General features: G+C 38.8%; 1 non-coding gene across 1 annotated transcript; it reads right to left on the reverse strand.

The window, feature by feature from the left end:
- Positions 1–16,069: 16,069 nt before the first annotated feature.
- Positions 16,070–16,201, reverse strand: LOC127683909 (small nucleolar RNA SNORA17). The gene has a single exon (XR_007977690.1). It is a non-coding gene; the product is annotated as a small nucleolar RNA SNORA17 (small nucleolar RNA).
- Between the last annotated feature and the right edge of the window lie 5,229 nt (positions 16,202–21,430).

Below are 21,430 nucleotides of genomic sequence, written 5' to 3' on the forward strand. Positions count from 1 at the left end.
TGCTTGTGTTTTGTTATTTATGTTAATAGAGCACATTCTCCATTCTGCCATTGGTTTGCTCTAGAACCAGAATGTAAAGCTCTTTGGATCACAGCTTTCCCAAATGACAAATAGAGTTGGAGCTCACTAAATCACATTTCATCCTGTGTCTAACATTTCATTATGTTCAACTCCCATTTTGTGATATATTTTCTGTACTATGTGATAAACATCACATATTATAGAATATTTGTGTCTGTATATATATATATACATAAATTCTCCCTTTTGCCTGTTAAAATTGATAGCAATGAAGATACAGAACTCTCCAGATGTTGTGGCATACCCCTTTAATCCGTTCACATAGGAGTCAGAGACAGGCAACTCTCTATGAGTTCAAGACCAGCCTAGCCTACATAGATAGTTCCAGGCCAACCAGTAATGAATAGTGAGACCCTGCTAATAAATTAAAAATAAAAATTTAATTAATATTAAAAGAAATATAACTTGAGGTATAAGATTATCATCAAATCATAATTTACTTGAGTACAATACATACTATTTGTATAACTTCTAAGCCCATGGCAGATTTCCTATTGATGGGTGAGTTGGTTAAAAAACAAAAACAACTTCTTGAGTTCTTTATATATATGGGAAATTAGCCCTCTATCTGATGTAGGATTGGTGAAGATCTTTTCCCAATTTGTTGGTTGCCGATTTGTCCTCTTGATGGTGTCCTTTGCCTTACAGAAACTTTGTAATTTTATGAGGTCCCATTTGTCAATTCTTGCTCTTAGAGCATACGCTATTGGTGTTCTGTTCAGAAACTTTCTCCCTGTACCGATGTCCTCAAGGGTTTTTCCCAGTTTCTTTTCTATTAGCTTCAGAGTGTCTGGCTTTATGTGGAGGTCCTTGATCCATTTGGATTTGAGCTTAGTACAAGGAGACAAGGATGGATCAATTCGCATTCCTCTGAATGCTGACCTCCAGTTGAACCAGCACCATTTGTTGAAAAGGCTATCTTTTTTCCATTGGATGTTTTCAGCCTCTTTGTCGAGGATCAAGTGGCCATAGGTGTGTGGGTTCATTTCTGGATCTTCAATCCTGTTCCATTGATCCTCCTGCCTGTCACTGTACCAATACCATGCAGTTTTTAACACTATTGCTCTGTAGTATTGCTTGAGGTCAGGGATACTGATTCCCCCAGAATTTGTTTTGTTGCTGAGAATAGTTTTAGCTATCCTGGGTTTTTTATTATTCCAGATGAATTTGATAATTGCTCTTTCTAACTCTGTGAAGAATTGAGTTGGGATTTTGATGGGTATTGCATTGAATCTGTATAGTGCTTTAGGCAAAATGGCCATTTTAACTATATTGATTCTACCGATCCATGAGCATGGGAGGTTTTCCCATTTTTTGAGGTCTTCTTCCATTTCCTTCTTCAGAGTCTTGAAGTTCTTGTCATACAGATCTTTCACATGTTTGGTAAGAGTCACCCCAAGATACTTTATACTATTTGTGGCTATTGTGAAGGGGGTCATTTCCCTAATTTCTTTCTCAGCCTGCTTATCCTTTGAGTATAGGAAGGCCACTGATTTGCTTGATTTGATTTTATAACCTGCCACTTTGCTGAAGTTGTTTATCAGCTGTAGGAGTTCTCTAGTGGAGTTTTTTGGGTCACTTAGGTAGACTATCATGTCATCTGCTGACTCCAGAAAACCAAACAACCCTATTGAAAAATAGGGTACAGAGTTAAACAAAGAATTCTCACCTGAAGAACATCGGATGGTGGAGAAGCATCTTAAAAAATGCTCAACTTCATTAGTCATTAGGGAAATGCAAATCAAAACAACCCTGAGATTTCACCTTACAACAGTCAGAATGGCTAAGATTAAAAATTCAGGAGAAAGCAGGTGTTGGAGAGAGTGTGGAGAAAGAGGAACACTCCTCCACTGCTGGTGGGGTTGCAAATTGGTACAACCACTCTGGAAATCAGTCTGGCGGTTCCTCCGAAAGCTGGGCACCTCACTTCCAGAAGATCCTGCTATACCACTCCTGGGCATATACCCAGAGGATTCCCCACCATGTAATAAGGATACATGCTCTACTATGTTCATAGCAGCCCTATTTATAATTGCCAGATGCTGGAAAGAACCCAGGTATCCCTCAACAGAAGAGTAGATGCAAAAAATGTGGTATATCTACACAATGGAGTACTATTCAGCCATTAGAAACAATGAATTCATGAAATTCTTAGGCAAATGGATGGAGCTAGAGAACATCATACTAAGTGAGGTAACCCAGACCCAAAAGATGAATCATGGTATGCACTCACTAATAAGTGGATATTAACCTAGAAACCTGGATTACCCAAAACATAATCTACACATCAAATGAGGTACAAGAAGAAAGGAAGAGTGGCCCCTTGTTCTGGAAAGACTCAATGAAGCAGTATTCAGCAAAACCAGAACGGGGAAGTGGGAAGGGGTGGGTGGCAGGTCAGGGGGAGAGAAGGGGGCTTACGGGACTTTCTGGGAGTGGGGCGGCTAGGAAAGGGGAAATCTTTTGAAATGTAAATAAAAAATATATCGAATAAAAATATATAAAAAAACAAAAACAAACAAATAAACAAACAAACAAAAAAAAACCAAGGAAACATATGGCATACAGAAGGGATAAGGAGTTGTGTACTTAGAACAGCATGGTGCTTATTCACAAATCATAATTTTTTTACTTTCTTCTCAAAAGTTTCAAAGTTGCTTTAACCATTTGGGGTTTTGGAGACATGGCAAGTTCCATTTGAAAATTTTGATTCATAATTCAATCTTGGTGAATCTAATTTACACCATTCATGAAATGAGTCCAGCAGTGTCTTGTTCACGGTGTTATATGATGGCTGAATAAGATGGGGGTCATCCATTCAAGAGAAATTATGAGTGCCTGCTCATTCTCCTACCAATGGAATATATTGGAGAGTATGAATGCTAAGGCTCCTCAGTTCCAGAGGAGCCTCAGAGTAGGCAAGTAAAGAAATTTGTGATATGGTGGTCTCTTAAATTGGTAGTTGTCCAGCATCCACACAGCCTTTAATGAGAGTTATTTGATTCTTTTGTGTAACTCAGGGAGACAATATATATATATACCAAGCCACTGTCAGTATTTTGCTTGTGGTCACATGAAGTTTGATCATAAAAGTCTCCTGAAGGTCTGTCAGATAAAGTCTTGGCCAGCAGTATGGTGGGGGTTGGAAGAACTGGAATGTAACAGGAGAAAGAGAGCTTTTCTTGAAGAAGACTCTAGGTTGCAGTCCCTTCTTCATCCTCTGTCGTTTCATCCCAGAAGGAAGCTGAGTGACTTTGGTCTGCTACAAGCTCTTGGTCACGATGTGTAGCTTTCCCATGACGTAAAGCAACAGGGATAGCCAATCACAGGCTAAAACCTTTCAAGCTGAGTTGAAATAAACCTTTTTTTTTCATATAAGGTGATTGACTTTAGGTGTTTGTTATAATGGTGCAGACGTAATGGTGCACCATAGCAACTAGGCATTCTTTGGGCTTTCTCTGGTTATGAGACTCAGTTGGTTCTGTCCTTTGTGGGCAGTAGAAGCTTATTCTGTCTACGTCTAACAATCAGATTTCCTTCTTTTCAACTGGAGACTTAGATACCATTTATAGAACTAATGCAATATTACAGAATTGACAGTCTATTTAATTACTGAACAATTATATAAACTGAGCAGAGACGTTTGTAGCTTTGTACAGGGGATCAGGCATTTCCCAAGAAAATTACATTTCTTCAAAATTACTCAAAGTTGGTTCAGAACAACCAAATAAATATTGTCAGATTTTGACATTTACCTCTATTTTAAAAGTAAAATTCAAAATATTGATATATACTGTATGTAATCCTAACAGTTTAACTTTCCACATTTAAAATGCCTTTTATACCAATACCATGTAGAGGCTTTATTTATTTATTTATTTATTTATTTTTTTGTTTTGTTGCTTTTTTTTTTTCCTATGGTTTTTTGAGACAGGGTTTCTCTATGGAGTCCTAGCTGTCCTGGAGCTCACTCTGTAGAACAGGCTGGCCTCGAACTCAGAAATCCGCCCAGCTATCCATATAGTTTTATCACTATTGCTCTGTAGTGCAGCTTTAGATCAGAGATGATGATTCCTACAAAAGTTCTTTTATTGTTCAGGATTGTTTTAGCTATCCTGAAGTTTTTGTTTGTTTGTTTGTTTTGTTTCCATATGAAGTTGAGAATTTCTCTTTCCAGGTCTGTAAAACATTATGTTAAAATATTGATGGGAATTGCATTGAATCTTTAGATTGTTTTGGACAGATGGCTATTTTTACTATATTAATCCTACCAGTCCATGAGCATGAGAGATCTTTTCATCTTCTGATAACTTCTTCAATTTCTTTCTTCAGGAACTTGAATTTCTTGTCATACAGATATTTTACTTGCTTGGTTCGAGTTTCACCAAGATATTTTGCATTCTTTGTGGCTATTATGAAGGGTTTTGTATCCATAATTTCTTTCTCAAACCATTTATCCTTTGTATTAAGAAGGGCTTCTGATTTCTTTGAATTAATTTTGTATCCAGCCACTTCCTGAAGTTTCTTATCAGCTGTAGGAGTTCTCTGGTAGACTTTTGGGGGTCGCTTATGTACATTATCATATCATCCTCTAATAGTGATACCTTTACTTCTTCATTTCTAATTTGTATCCCCTTAATCTCCTAAGTTGTCTTATTGCTCTGGCTAGAACTTCATGTACTATATTAAATAGATAGGGGGAGAAGGGCAGCCTTGTCTGGTCCCTGACTTGTGCCATGAATTTTCTCTCCATTTAATTTTTTGTTGGTTATTGGTTTGCTGTATGTTGCTTTTATTATATTTGGGTATGTGTCTAATTATTCCTTATATCCATGTTATTTCCAAGACTTTTAAAATGAAGGAGTTTTAGATTTTGTAAAAGAATTTTTCAGCATTTAATGGGATGATCATGTGAATTGTTCCTTTTAGTTAGTTTATATGGTGGATTATGTTAATGAATTTTCATATATTAAATCATCCCTGCATCCCTAGGATAAAGTCTACTTGAGCATCATGGATGAGGTTTTTGATGTGTTCTTGGATTCTGTTTGAGAATATTTTGTTGAGTAGTCTTGCATTGATGTTCATAAAAGATATTGGTCTGAGATTCTTTGTTGAGCATTTGTATGTGTTAGGTATCAGGCTGACTATGGCTCCTAGAATGAATTTGACAGTGTCTCTTCTGTTTCTATTTTCTGGAGTGGTTTGAGACGAATTGGTATTATTTCGTTAAAAGTCTGGTAGAATCCTTAACTAAAAACCATTGTTCATAGACGGTTTTTGGTTGGGAAAATTTTAATGGTTGCTTCTATTTCCTTAAGGGTTTTAGGACTGTTTAGATAGTTTGCCTGGTCTTGATTTATTTTTGGTAAGTGTTATCTGTCTAGAAAATCTCCTATTTCATTTAGATTTTCCAGTTTTGTGGGGATTCAGGATTTTGAAGTAAGATCTACTGATTTTTTTAAATTTCCTCAGCTTCTGATTTTGTTAATTTGTATACTGTCTCTCTGCCTTTTAGTTATTTTGGCAAAGGATTTGTCTAACTTGTTGATTATCTTGTTGATTTTCTCAAAGAACCAGCTGTTGGTTTTTTTTTTCTTTGCGTTGTTCCCTTTGTTTGTTGGTTGCTTTCAGTCCTGAGTTTGACTATTTCCTGCTATCTTATCCTCTTGAGTGTATTTGTTTCTTTTTGTTCTAAATCTTTCAGGTGTGCTGTTAAGTTGTTAGCATGAGATCTTTTCAGTTTTTTATGAAGGCACTCAATGCTACAAATATTCCTTTTAGAACTGCTTTCATCGTGTCCCATAAGTTTGGGTAGGTTTTACCCTCATTTTCATTGAATTCTAGAAAGTCTTTACTTTTTTTCTTTATTTCTTCCCTGGCCAAGTAATCATTGGGTAGTTCAGTTTCCTTGAGTAGGTGGGCTTTCTGTTTTTTCTTTTGTTGTTAAAGTCCAGCTGTAATCCATGGCAATCTGATAAGAGTCGTGGTTTTTTGTTTGGTTGGTTTTTTTGCTTTTGTTTTTTTTCAATCTTCTTGTAACTGTTGAGGCTGTCTTTGTGAGTGATTATATGGTCAATTCAAAAATGGTTGCATGAAGTGCTGAGAAGGTATATTCTTGAGTGAAAGGTTCTGTAGATAATGTTAGGTCTATTTGGCTTATAACATCTGTTAGTTTCATTGTTTCTCTGTTTAGTTTTTGTTTCAATGACCTGTCCTTTGATGAGATTGTGCAATTAGAGTCCCCTAGCAACAGGAGCAGGAGCCTGTTCTAAAAGCTTTTGCAGATATTTTCAATCAGTTCCCCTTACTGGACTGCTTTGTCTGACCTCAGTGGGAGAGGCTGCACCTAACCTTTCAGAGACTTGATGTGGCAGGCTCCGGGTGTTGTATTCCATAGCTACCTGCAGCTATTATGAACTGGGTTGCTGGAACAGAAGCTGAGAGATAGATGGGGAAGGGGCGAAAAGAAAGAAGGGCCAGGACAATATTTTACTGATCGAGGCTGAAACATTAATGGTGGTCAGACCTTTTAACAGTTTGGGCAAACCCTTCCCTCCCGACTCCAGGTTGAGTTCTAGTGGAAGTTGTCTAGCTTCACCTGGAGGTTCTTGTCTTGACTGACTGCTCTGGCAGCTGGGTGGATCACCTGCTTAATTCAGGAATTCCTAGACCTGGAGGAACAATGAGCTTAGCCTTCACTGAGCTTCTCCACCCTAGGATAAAAATTCCTGCCTTAACCTATTTTCCTATTATGTCCTAATGGCAGATTCCTGCCTGAAGCCAGGGATTGTCCTTGGCCAATGTCAAGTACACTCTCAGCACTCACCCAAGGATCAGAGAAGGGAAATGGGAGGATGGGAGGAGGGGCCATGCAGGGGCAGCCATCAGATGCAAAATGAATATGTAAATGAATGAAAAAAAAGCCATTTAGTCTTTGTCCCTGCAGTGAGAGATACTGAGGACATCAGGAACATGAGGGATCCATGGAAAGTTCCACACAAATGCATAAAAAGCCATAAGTTACATCTCTGCAAACCTGTTATACAGGCAACAAAAGCCATTCTGTTTTTGTTTAATGACATCCTGTGAAGATGCAAATCACCCGCAAGCTGGCAGGAAATGTTTCGCATTCAGCACCTGCACAGCTCAGCTGTCAGGAGGACCATTCCCAGGGAAAAGTTGCTTCATAAACAAGGTGCATCATTTCCGAGCCATTCCACATACGATCATTCTCTTTTGACAGTTAGAATAAGAATGTTTCCTTTTCCCTTTTCCAGCTGGTAATCATTAATATGAAATTGTTAGAATAAATATCTCTAAGATTTTAACCCCATTCCTCTATTGTGTATTTGGGTTTTTCATTCCAGTTACAAGACGGAATAATATTGTGGTCCCATTCTACATTGTTTGTGCCTCCTTTCTTCCCCTGTCACTCAATAAAAGAGAAATCCGAAGAAAAGCGTATCTGGCATGAATCTCTGTGGTAAGGCTGCAATATGTCTTATTTTGTTCTTATGTTTTAAACATGAAATTCTGCATAGGAGGAAAGGTTCTCAGGTCATGCTGAGTATCTGCACTGAGTCTCACATAGCTCAACTCCATGCACTCCAGTTGTCTGTCCTCCTTTGGTATGTTTCCGTATTTTGAAGTATTGAAAGAAAAAGAAAAACCACAAAAATGGCTACCTCCCTGTGGATTCATTGTCCATGTGGCTAATAGCAATGAGGCTGTAATGCTACAATACAGCTTTAAATAGCTTTAATGCTGAGATGGATTTTGCCATTTCTTTATGTGAGAACATCTTTGCTTGTTTCTAGCTGTAGTTCTGCAGACATTGAAAAATACCCTTTATTTGAAATATGGTATGAATTATTTTATGTGCATTATTTCATTGCTCCTTAAACTTATTAGACTACTTAGTGGCTCATTTGTATGGGTGAGAAAATTGAAATTAATACAAAATAATCTAGTTATGAAACTAGCTGCAAGTCAATAGTGTAGAAAGACTCCAGAGCTCACTGTCTGACTGTGGCCATTGCCATTGGCACCTGGACCCTAATGTGATAACTGGCTCCAATGATGGCACCTTGAATACACTCTGAGGACCATACTCACTTTTGGACTTTTGAAAGCTAAGAAATCCAACACCCTACCCATGTCCTACCCCCTCTCATTTCCTCCCCCACCTCTCATTCTTTCTTCCTCTCTCTTTCACTATCCTGTTTCCTCTCAACAACCCTCCCTCCCCCTTCCTTCTTCTTTCTTCCCCTCATCTCCTTTTTTAAAAATGAATATAATCTTCATTTACATTTCAAATGCTAAAACCTTTCCTGGCTTACCCTGTCCCAGGACTCTCATCCCCCCCACCCTCCCTTCCCTCCCCCTGCCTTCAAGTATATGCCCCTCCACCTGACCCACACCCACCTCTCCCCACACACCTCCATTTCCCTTTTCTGGGACATCTATTGAGCCTTCACCAGACCAAGGATGACTCCTCCCACTGATGCCCAACAAGGCCTTCCTCTGCCTTCCACACTTTTGGCTGGAACCATGTGTACCCCTTGGTTGTTGGTTTCGTCTCTGGTAGTCTTGGGGCAGCTGGGTGGCCTACATCATTGTTCTATTCCCTCTTCTTCTTCCCATCCATCCTCTCCCTTCCTCTCCTTTTCCTTTCCCTTATACTTTTCTTCTAGTTCCAAACCCCTTGTAGCCCTTGACATGTTCTTTCCTATATCCCTTTGTGAAGATATATACCTTTTATACTGAAATTAAAAACAAAGACCTTACAAGTGATCTCTTCACTTCACCATAATATTTGAAATTTATTTGGGATTACTATATGGAGGACTGGCTGATAAGACTATGTATTAATTGCAACTTCTATATAGGGAAGCAGGTTTTTTTTTTTTTTTTTTTTTTTTTTTAGCACAGGTCTTTTTGTTTCCATCAGGATTTACTATTTGTGCTGTTGATACAGAGTTAGTATTTGGCATACGAAGATATTGGAAAACTAGCCATAAAAATATTTTATATTATTGAAGTTGCCATATTTAATGAATGGAAACTATAATCTTAAAATTGTCTAACTGGACTTCTTTTGTTACCTCACAGAGGTTCATATACATTCTACGAACATAAAACTAGTCTTTCTACTGCCAATAGTATTAATATGAATGTTTACAGTCACAATGCAATATTGGCTCATTAACCTAGGAACTATCCAATTGCATTAAGTAGAATTCTATTTATGAATGAGCAGTAGAGACTTGAGCATGGCAGATTAGGGTTGTAATGAGATTATCTATAAGAATGCAGGTTCTTCAGAGTCTTTCTAACTCTGCAATCTACAGTGATGTCTATTGTGAAGAGCTTTTGATTTGATGTCAAAGGACACAGATCACTTATCTGAAACACATACTCATTGGTTAATAGGACATCATAATTAGATGATTGTTTTTCTCTCTCTCCTATCAAGCTGTCCTTTACCTTTGATGATGACAAGAAAACCAGTAATAATGTTTATGACATAGGACAAAGACATTCTTCTCTAGGTATTTGTTGCATCCAAAAAGAACATAAACTTGCCTTCAGACTATAAGGCAAATTCCATCATGTTATTAAATGGTTCATGTTTTAAGCCAAAGCAACTTTAGCTAGTGACTAAAACCTGTGTCTTCTCATGACTAAGCCTGCTTTAAAAAAAATACCTTCTTATTTCACTATGCTATTGTATTAAAATGTGTCTGATGTTGTGACCACAGGGAACTTGTTAAGGGGAGTGTAAGAAAACGAAGAACATCTGTACTTACTTTCGATAAATCTAGAGCTTTCTATAAAATGTCATGACAGTCCAGAATACTGGAGTCAGTAGATATGAATAGCTGTCAACAGCCTCCCATCAAACAGACTGCCTACCAAGTGTCTTATCTGAGATCTCCTTAGGAAAGATCAGTTTTCTTTTAATTAAAGGAAAAATATCCTAACTGTCTAAGTGATGAACTTTTGCTTGAGGAAATATATGATTATGGCTTCTAGTTACCTTTGTCTGTATCTCCTGTTGTAACAAACCCTGTGTTATATCTCCAGAGTGAATACACACACACACACACACAATGTTTCTTAAGAAAAGATAAAGAAATCTTTTTAATGTAGTTTCATCTCTACAAAATTTCAAGACTAGTGTACCAAGAGATGTTGTAGAGGCAGGGAACATGGTAGTAGCTTCTGTGACTCATACAGCCCATTTTACATTCCCTCAGGTATGCATTTCTGCTGTTGAGTTTGAAAAAAGTCAATTGTATAATGAAACAGCCATCCACAAGCAAGGAAAATAGTTTTTATTGTCTGTCAGTCTTGACCTAGAAAGACATTATTTACTGGCTTAGTATAAATGAAGACGTATCTTTACATAGTGTTTTTAGCCTTTCAAATCTCAGTTTTGGAAAGAGCCAACATAAGGCACAAAGAAACACAATTATCTCAATACTGTAGACAGGGTGGCATGGCGGAAGAAGAATCACCAGCCCACTGGTGATTAGAGTCAACCGAATCTTGATCTATGTCCACAGCTGTTGGCTCAAGGCCCCACCAGCACCTCATAATTTCCACGACTCTCCTCCTGCATTTGCACAGTCATTGCAGATGGCTCCATCACTCCCAATATCATACTGAGATGTTAGACTTTGTACTCCATGAGATATCATAAGCATATTGAAATTTGTGGTAGCAGAGGAATGATCTCATCCTTCAAGCATAGCATCTACCGCCCTGAAAATTCAACTTTCTTACTCTCTAAAACATTCCAAAGACCACTTTAGTAACCAAAATCCCTCAGGAAAAGCTAACTACTGTTCCCTCTAGTCAATCCTAGCAACTGGCCTGGGGTATGCATAAATAATATTCTCCAGATGTAGAATTTATGACTGATAGGAGGGAAGTTAACTCTAATTTCATGAAAAGGTATTACTATTATACAGAAAAACCTCTAGCCTTCCTGAACTGGGTGAGGTCACAGGGGCAGGGGACTGCTAGGCCTTTCTTTTTATGTCTATTCTGTCTCTGCTGATTTTAATAGAGTCAAAGTTGCTGGTGCACAGTGCTGTTGTTTTTGTTTTTTGCTTTTTTTTTTTTGACAACCAGTGGCTATAGGCAATGTAGTGTGTATGCTAAAGAAGTCTACAGAGCAAAGAGAAACACCTTGGAAAAGTGGATCCATGCTTCAGGCTGAACTGACCATACATGGACCTCAGAGGAAGCTTACAGAGAATGATACCAAGGATGCACAGTCTGGAGTGTGTGTGTGTGTGTGTGCATGTTGGGATAAGAGCCATTGATCTCAGGTAACTCCTACTTAGAGATGATGCTATCATATTCTCTTTTACAGTGTAGAGACAGCATCTGGTAATTGAATGATGAGCTTTTCATTCATACAAATAACTCAAATATATAATTAAAATCAGTAGCAAATAATTTCAAAATGTCACAAAAATTCCTCTGCATTTGGGAATGCCTCTATAAGTCCTGACTAAGTTTATTAAAAATTTAGTTTTCCTGTATTTCTTGAAGAGGAAATTCTACTATAAAATGTGCTTTAAACAAAACAAAAACAAACAAACAATGAAAGCAATAAACCCGCCAGTTAGTAATGCATGGTAGAAGAAGGGTAGAGGGCTGAGTCTAGAAAAGGAAATTTTACCTTGACAGATAGAATTCCATGCCCATATAGAGCCTGAGAGGCCATTTGTTACATTTACCTGGAATGTAATTTCCACTTACATTTCCCATTCATTAAAAAAAAAACAAAAAAAAAAAAACTATTTTGTAAAAATTTTACCACCCCTTGTTTTCCTCTTTCAATCTGGGAAATGGACATCTTTTAGTGTTTTCAAATGTATAATTTCTGTATCATTTTAATTCTGGATTCTATATTGTCTATCATGCATTTTCTCTATTGCACTTTGTACTGGCTCAATACAAAACTAAATAATTCTGAGGTCACTTTCAGGAAGAGATTCTAATTCTCATATTAAGGAATTGAAAATATACATCTAGGTTAAGCATTCATTAAACATAGTGTGAATCTTCCCAGGGGCTATGGGAAAACAGGAGGAGCCAGAGACACTCTTGCCCTAGGGAAGATCTGCCTGGAGGATTTTAGAAGTTCTTCCAGTCATCTACTGAGTACTTTCCTTGACATCCATCCCCTAAGTGTCAGACAGAACTATCACTTTAGATGGACCCTAAAGGTACACACATGTTATGCACTCACTGATCAGTGGATACTAGCCCAAAAGCTCAGAACATCCAAAATACAGTTCAGAGACCACATGAAGCTCAAGAAGAAAAAAAAATCAACAGAGTGGTCCTCAGGTTTTTAACATTGAAAATGTCCTGAATTGAGGAAATAAAGTTTGCCCTTTCTTCTGTCCCTTTTGTCCTGGCCCTCCCACCTGGCTAGAATTCAGCTTCAAAGAACCAGCAGGCAACTCACAGCTCTCTCTGACTCACACTGGGCATTTCTCTGTAGGCCACTAATCTAATAAACGATTCAGCCTGACTGCTGAATTGATGAGTCTCAGGGGTGAGCTGTAGGCAGAACAAGGACTTGCCAAAGGCTGAAAAGCAGTAGACAAATATTCTGGAAGGTTTGCTAAAAACAGCTTTTTACCCACATATGGTCATATTGCTTTAGAAGAAACTTCTATCCTGTGCTATAGTACACTCACTGCAACTGTTTCATTGTCCCGTTGACAGCTTTCTGAAGGTAAGAAAGACATACAATTTTCTATTTACCTTATCCTTAGGGTACTTTGTAGATCTTGAAATGTAATATTTCAATATCTTTAAGTGCATACAGACTTTTGGGATTTTCATTTTTGAAGATGGTCATCCCCATAGAATAAGCATTTCTCTAGAGTGGTCAGATATTCTCAACCAAAATACATAACAAAGGTTGGGCTACAAGGCAGATGAAATCTGTGATTCAAAGCCATTTCAGGCAGACACATGAACAGTAAGAAAATGTGCTTATTATAATTTTTTGTTCATAAAAGATGATGTTAAAAAAACAACAGCATTTTTAACTCATTTTTTTCTAAAAAGAGTGGCAATGTGAATGTAACCATGAAAAATTGCTACACACCATTTTTACATGTTGGGCTCTCATTATTCTTATTGTCCAATAAATACATTAAAATAACAACATCATGTGATTTCTATGATGAAAATCATGACCTAAAGCAACTTGAGGAGGGAAGGTTTATTTCAGTCACACTTCCACATTATAATCTAACATGAAAGGAAATGAATGTAGGAGCTGCAGGCAGGAACCTGAAAGCAGGAACTGAAGCCGGGCACCACGAAGAACTATGAACTGGCTTGCTCCCCAGGGCTTGCTAAGCCTGTTTACTTATAGTCCTCAGGACCTTCCCAGCGATGGCATGATCCACTGTGAGATGTGGAACCTCTCACATCAATCATTAACAAACACAAAAATCTACAGACTTTCCCAATGTCGAATATTAGGACAGCATATTTTCAACTGTAGTTCTCAGATAACTCTAGCTTTTGTCAAATTGACACAAAACAAGCCAGCTGAACTTGTGATCCCAAATAGAGGGATTCTAGAAACTGATAAGATACGATAATTTAATACATTTCTAAATGATAAAAAGATGTTAGGGAAAAGTTTACAGTGTCCAGAAATTTCTCACTTTACTTGTCGCCTGAGAGCACAGCTCAGAGACAGAGCACATGGGAAGCACACCACAGGCTGTGAGCCTAGCCATGGACCCCAACACCACAGACAAAATTTCATAGGTTGAGGACTTATCTACCAAGCATGAAGACTGAGAAAATTCTTAGTTCTACAAAAGTGGGAAAATAAGAATAAAATAGCATGTTATTTTTAATTTTGAATGTTATTGTTAGGTTACAAACTAGGCCAAATGGCACTGCTTCTGATTATGTCCTAAGGTAAATGACCTGATGTTGTTTTTTTCATGCAGGTTGTTTGCCTGCATGCTGCACAGGTCATGGAGGCAAGGCAGAGATGCGGGCCACAATGAGGGACCACACCAAACCAAACAGTTCCAATTGGGGCTTTATTTAGGATGGGGTAAAGGGGCAGCAGGCAAAAAGAAGGAAGGAAAAGAAAGAGAAGGAGAGAGATGCTATCCAAATATATACAGTTGATGACATAATTACAGGTAAAGGTAGGCCCATTGAACTCTGGGTATATGGTGGCTGTTGCCTTGCAAACAGGCCTATAGTTTGTGCTGTGCTTCTTGTCACCTATGAGATATCACAGGTCTCAGTACTAACACCTGAGCCCTACCCCAGCTCAGTCATCTCCTCCTCTTTCTTCTCCTCCTCCTCTTCCTCCTCCTGCTCCTCCTCCTTCTTCTTCTTCCTCTTCCTTTTCTTCTTCTCCTCATCCTTTTCTTCTTCTCCTCTTCCTCCTCCCCTTTTTTCTTCTACTATAAATTTTTTTATAAAAATATTGGTTTTTTTTGTGTGTGTGTGTGAGTTTCACATCATGCACCCAATCCCACTCAATTCACATCTTCCCTCATATCTGCCCTCTACCCTTGCAACCCAACCCAATGGAGTAAAAAAAAAAATCTCTTTGTGGAAGCTGTGGTGTGTCACAGTGTGTCCCACGGCATACCCTTTTGTCCATACTTCTTTGCCTGTAGATTTTCATTGAAATCAGTCATTGGTCTGGTTCAAGGCCTCTGGCTTCTACTACACCATCACCTAAGAATCTGGCTGAGCTGGGATGGGCTCAGTTCATTACACTGGCTCTTCACCGGGACTCCCCTCAGATATCTCATCATTACCCTATGTCATAAAGATTGTATAGTTTCAGATCTGCAGGATAGGTCCTTTCATGACCTCAAGCAGTACATCAATGAGGAAGATATTTGGGTTGGTCAATTCAGAGCTCTGGATTTGGGCCCAAGAGGTATCTGAACTGGTCAGCCTGCCAGCTCTCCTATACTCCCACCACTTGGGTCACCTCTCCTGCCCTGCTCCAACTGGCCCATCCAAGGTCACCACCAGCGAGGGGGCAGAGCCAGATCTCCCACTCTCATGGTCTCTAAGCTGGCTTGCTGACAACACCCAGATCCAGGGCCAGCTCTACTATGCTGTTCAGGCAGGGTTCAGGTTCTACTCTCCAGAGTCCTAGAGCTGTCTAGGGGCAAGAACGGATCTCTTGTTTTTACATCCCCCAGGGCCAGTTCTCTCATGATGCCCATGTAAGGGGTGGGGACAATTCTGCATAGCCCTCAGACATCAACATGTCCCTGGATGGCACCTCAGACTATGGATATCCACTTGATCTTTGGTGGTAACAGACCCCTGCTGCTGTAGGGCCATGAACTTAGATGTGGCCCCCCAGTGGCAGCACAGGCCAGGGCCCTACCATGGTCCTAGGTGGCATCTCTGGCTACTCATATCAAGCTGTTCCTCAGTACCCTCGAGTCTCCAGTTCTGTCTCTCTTCATTGTGCCCAGATTCTTCTGTTTCTCTTTCTCCTTCCATTTGCCCACCACTTACATGCTCCTCTAAGTTGTGCCTGTAGTCCCGGAGTGCTTGGGGTTCTCTCAAGAGTGCTCTCAGGAATGTTATGCCCAGCTCATGCATTATGGCTCCTGGTAGAGTCATCCCAGCCACAGTCTTTCCTGCCTGGACTATGTGGCACCATACTGGTGGTTACCGCAGGCTAGCTCCTGTCCAGGCCCCATGGTGTTTGACTGATGGTTATCTTGGACTCACTTCCATCAGGACTCTTGGACCCAGACAGGCTTCTTCTAGTATGTGACTTGTTCCCAGCTATGGTAGCTCATTCAGACCTGCGTGGTGCCTGACTGTTGCTTTTGGTTTTCTCAGGCCAGCTCCCTGTGGGAGTGAGGTGGGTGGAGTGGGGAGGAGCCTCCTGGAGGCAGACAGGGGTTCATTTCAGGCTTGCTCTTTTTAAGGGAATGTTAGGTTACTAATCATTCAGATGGTCACAGCTCAGATGACTGAACATACATGTGGCCTGTCTCCTTTCCACCACCTACTGGTGTACATATGACATAGCAGCCACATCTGCAATGCCTCTAAGGGTAGTAAGAGAATGATTCTTTTTTTTTTTTTTTTAATTTTTTTTATTCGATATAATTTATTTACATTTCAAATGATTTCCCCTTTTCTAGCCCCCCCACTCCCCGAAAGTCCCGTAAGCCCCCTTCTCTTCCCCTGTCCTCCCACCCACCCCTTCCCACTTCCCCGTTCTGGTTTTGCCGAATACTGTTTCACTGAGTCTTTCCAGAACCAGGGACTGCTCCTCCTTTCTTCTTGTACCTCATTTGATGTGTGGATTATGTTTTGGGTATTCCAGTTTTCTAGGCTAATATCCACTTATTAGTGAGTGCATACCATGATTCACCTTTTGAGTCTGGGTTACCTCACTTAGTATGATGTTCTCTAGCTCCATCCATTTGCCTAAGAATGATTCTTAATGGGTAAGATAAGAAACCAATTCTCAGCATTCCTCAGGAACCTGGTAAAGATTCTGTTTGTAAGGAAATCCACCACTTCTTTTCTCCACCCTTAATGGTCAGTTAATAGGGGTAAAGGGTATTTAGGTCACAATTAATCCACACAACCTACATCTGCTCAAAGACTCAATTCTGCCCACTATCAAATAAAACTGACTTGCATTCCTGCGCTGCTGTTGGAGCTGTTGTTGTCTTTACTTTGAGGCAGTCTGGTAGATTGTTACCCAATAAAATGTTTTTCTACCCAAGGAGCGGTGTAGGTCAGTGGTTTCACCTGAGTACACTGGGTTCATTCTCTGTAGTACTCAATACTAATAACTAAATAGAGTTATTTATTTATTTATTTATTTATTTATTTATTTATTTGTTTTTTTTTTTTTTTTGAGACAGCGTTTCTCTGTGTAGCCCTGGCTGTCCTAGAACTCACTCTGAAGACCAGGCTGGCCTCGAACTCAGAAATCCACCTGCCCCTGCCTCCCGAGAGCTGGGATTACATGCGTGTGCCACCACCGCCCGGTGAGTTATTTATTTTCAATGTCCAGTTTATTGAGAAAGGGCCTCAGTATGTTGCACAAGCTGATTTAGAAATTAATTTCCTCCTACCTCAGCCTCCCACATCCCAAGCAGTGAGTTTATAGGTGTCACAAAATATTGCTAATACCATGGATGTTTAAATTTCTAAATGTTTCAGCAACACTATCAAGAAATATAAATAGAAGATTTCTGCTGTGGGTAAAGTATATGGTTTTGAGTTGTTTCCTGCTATAGTCATGGCTATAAACCCACAGAGCTCAGATTAGCCTCACCCAAACAGCATCCAGATATTAGCCATAATTTTAACACTAAAACTTTATTTAAATATCCTGTAGACATTCAAAATTCTTTGGATGTCTCAATTTCTTCATAGGCCTGTAAAAAACAAAAATAAAAATACTATCATCTCTTAAGTGCTTAAATTATTTAACAGGTTTTTTTTTTTCTGTGTCTAGGACTACTGTGATCTGTATTATCAAATTTTGATACAACTGTTGATTTACTTTTATAATGAAAAATGATAGATTATCTTAAACAATGTAATGTTGCCATATATACATATACATACACATATACATACATATATGTGTGTGTGTGTGTGTGTGTGTGTGTGTGTGTATGTATGTATGTATATCTTGTAAAGCTTTGTCAAGGGCAAACCTAAATTCAAGGGCAACCTTCGTGGTTACTCCTCCCCTTGGCCTATGCACCTTTCCTCAGGAAACTGCAGGGTAATCTGATTACAGGAAGGAAAATGCCTTCAGGTGTGCCTTTTGTGGGACGTATGTTCAGGAGGTAATGCTGAGCTGTCATGACCTCTAATGCTCTAGACAAGGTCTGACACTCCCATTGACCCTACTCTAATCTGCCCTTTAAATATAGCAAATTGTGTGATAAAATTCTTCTCTTTTCCACAAAAAAGAAACCCAGAGTGTCTGTGCATCTCTGTCCACACATTGTGGCCATCATTTTCCAGGAGATCCAAGCTATTGCTTTTGCCCCTATGGCCACCACAATGTATATCCTTTAGAATGATAAGGTCCCGTAGTCTCTATCTCCCAATCTTTACTTCCACAAACTGATGTCTGAAACATTCCCTCTTGGTAAGGTACACTGTGAAATATATCATGACAATGACCACACAACGCTCGGGTCATATGGGATTGACCAGTGAAATTCAGAGCAACAATGTGGGTTTTGTTAATGGTGCTCTGGAAGCCATCAATTACCATGTTTCAGTAAAAGGCTCTTCTTTTGTTTTGCTTCTCTATAATGTTGGACTCAATCTTCCTACTCTGTGGGGAGTTTTTCTCTTCAGTCAGAAAATTCTATATTAACACACCAGCCTCCTGGTTAGAAATCATGGAAGTAGTTGGTGCCTGTGGTTCAGATACATTTATACCCTGAGAATAATTGTTTCCGGGGGTGATCAAATTTATCTTCTCATATGTTGAAAGGTTTTTAAATAGTCTTTTATATCTAATTTTTTTTTTTTTTTACTTTGGCAGAGATGGAATTCACACATTGCTGTTAGTGTCTGATGAAGAAGTGCTGGAAAGTATAGGCCATAGAAGTAAAGATTTCATAAACTTAATGAATAGAAAGATCTGTCTCCCTATCCCTCTGCCTCTGTTCCATGCTCTATCTATCTATCTATCTATCTATCTATCTATCTACCTATCTATCTTATATACTATATTATATATGCATTTATGCCTTTTATTTTCAGAGCCTTTATATAAAAGGGATATAAAACAAGTTGATTTTGAGTGTCTTGAATGTGAAAGAGAGCAATTTGATTTTTTAGCTGTCACTTGTCTACTGTATATGAGTCTCTTTTTCAGTTATCCTCCAGAGCTAATCTAGATGGTATCTCTTCTTTGTATTTCCTGTTTGAGATGCTCAAATATCAGTAACAAAGAAAAAGGCTACAGAAGATAGCAGAGAGAACTATATGAAATACTTTATAAGCTTTTGTCTTATATATTAATTTTTAGTTATAAGAAAAGATGTTTCCTTAAAATGTCTTATAGCTAGTTTATACATAATAAAATTATGACATTTTTATTAACTAAAAAAAATATTTCTTTCCCTTGAACCAACTATAATAATTACACAGTACACTTTAAAATGGAGATGAAGATATTTTAAATGATTTTTAAAAGTAGTCATTTGTAATTCAGACTAATAAAAATTAGAAACTCAAAATAACTCAATAAATATATAAATAAATAAGAACAATAATAAATGAAAATTTAAAATTCACTGTTGTGCTGGAGAGATGGCTCAGTGGTTAAGAGCACTGACTGCTTTTCCAAAGGTCCTGAGTTCACATCCCAGCAACCACATGGTGGCTCACAACCATCCATAATGAGACCTGATTCCCTCTTCTGATGTGTCTGAAGACAGCTACAGTGTACTTTGATATAACAATAAATAAATTTTAAAAACAAAGAAAAGATTTTAAAAAAAAATCACTGTTGCCCTAGAAAACCTTTTTTACATTTATAAGAGAAACCTATTTAAAATTAACCTGAAAGGCATAGTTATCTGTGCAATAAAAATGTTTTTGTTTTTGACAAGTCTATCAAGATAGAAGGTTCTCTCCCCTTGCTCCACAACTGAGAAATTTAGAGAGGAAAAGAGAAAGAAACAAAAACAGTCTTAAAAATAAAGCCATGGAAGGTGAGACCAATGTAACACTACAAAACATAAAACCATGAAGCAAAATACTGCCAATGTACATTCCAGCAGAATGTGAAATATGTAGAGAGGTGGTATTCTCAGAGATCATTTCTATAATTCAAAGAATGTAGGCCACATGGCATACTCTTTTAAAATCATAAATTAATAGGAATAAATAAACTTAACAGGAAGTAGAACTCTATTCAATGTTCAAATAAAATTCAGTAGTTTTCTCAAGTCATTTAGAAAGATAAATGAAGGGGTTGGGGCAGATTAGGCCCAGCAAGTGTGAGCTCCTACGTTCTGGTGCAGTTCCCAGGTCCAAAAAGTAAAAAAGATAGTGCATAATGTTACAGAAAATCAGCTAGCAGAAAAATCTCATTCTGATAAAGTCTCTTTCACAGAACATCACATAGAGAAGGCATTCCTTGTACAGTAAGAAGACCAAAAGGTTTCCAGGACCCAAACAGAGAGGACAATAGCTGAAACACCCAACAAAGGGATAGATACCAGTAGAGACCATATCCAGTGGATAGGCACAGGCCCCCGTTGAGGGTTGGGGCCACCCACCCATTAGAAAAGTAATAATCCAGAACTCTTCCTGTCAAAAGGAAACACAGGGAAAAATAGAGCAGAGTCTAAAGGAAAGGTCTTCCAGAAACTGTCCCACCCAGGGATCCATCCTATATACAGTCACCAAACTCAGACACTTTTGCTGATGCCAAAAAGTGCTTGCTGACAAGAGCCTGGTATAGCTGTCCCCTGAGAGGCCCTGCCAGAGACTGACCAATACAGATGTGGATGAACACAGCCAAACATAGGACTGAATTGCGGGGATGCCAATGGAGGAGTTAGGGCAACCCCATAGGAAGAACAACAATATCAACCAACCAGAACCCCTAGAGCTCCTAGGGACTAAACCACCAACCACAGAGTACACATGGAGGGGGGAGGGACTCACGGCTCCAGATGTATATGTATCAGATGATTACCTTATTAGGCATCAATGAGAGGGGAGAACCCCTTGGTCCTGTGGTGGCTCAAAGATGCTAGGGTGGTGAGGCAGGAGTGGGTGGGAGATTGGGGAAGCACTCTCATAGAGGTAGGGGGAGGGAGGAGGGGATGGAGGTTTGTGGAGGGGAAATTGGGAAGAAGGATAATATTTGAAATGTAAATTAAAAAGTAACCAATAAAAATATGGGGGAAAAAGAAAACCAATGTACTCTCATCTGATAATATAGGAAAAAAAACAAAAGAAGTCTAGATTCAGATGTTAACACTGACAGTGTTCCTTTTAGACAACAATACCCTGACAAGTATGGAAATTAACCCTGAATCCACCATAGCTGACTCTGGAACTCATTATTTGTGAAAGAGAAGGATGAGAATAGCAGACACTGTCAAGAAAATGCACAGAGAAGTAAAGAGAGAGAAAATCCTATATGAATTATGAAAATATTCTAGGTTTGTCTGAGATCATTAGATCATAGCATTGGCTAGAGGGGAAAACATCAAGAGTATCCAGATGACTTGAAAGATGTGAGGGGGTTGTTTCAAAGAGATTTTATTTATTTTCTGGG

Source organism: Apodemus sylvaticus, chromosome 4 (genome assembly GCF_947179515.1).
Source record: "Apodemus sylvaticus chromosome 4, mApoSyl1.1, whole genome shotgun sequence".
Lineage (NCBI taxonomy): Eukaryota > Metazoa > Chordata > Mammalia > Rodentia > Muridae > Apodemus > Apodemus sylvaticus.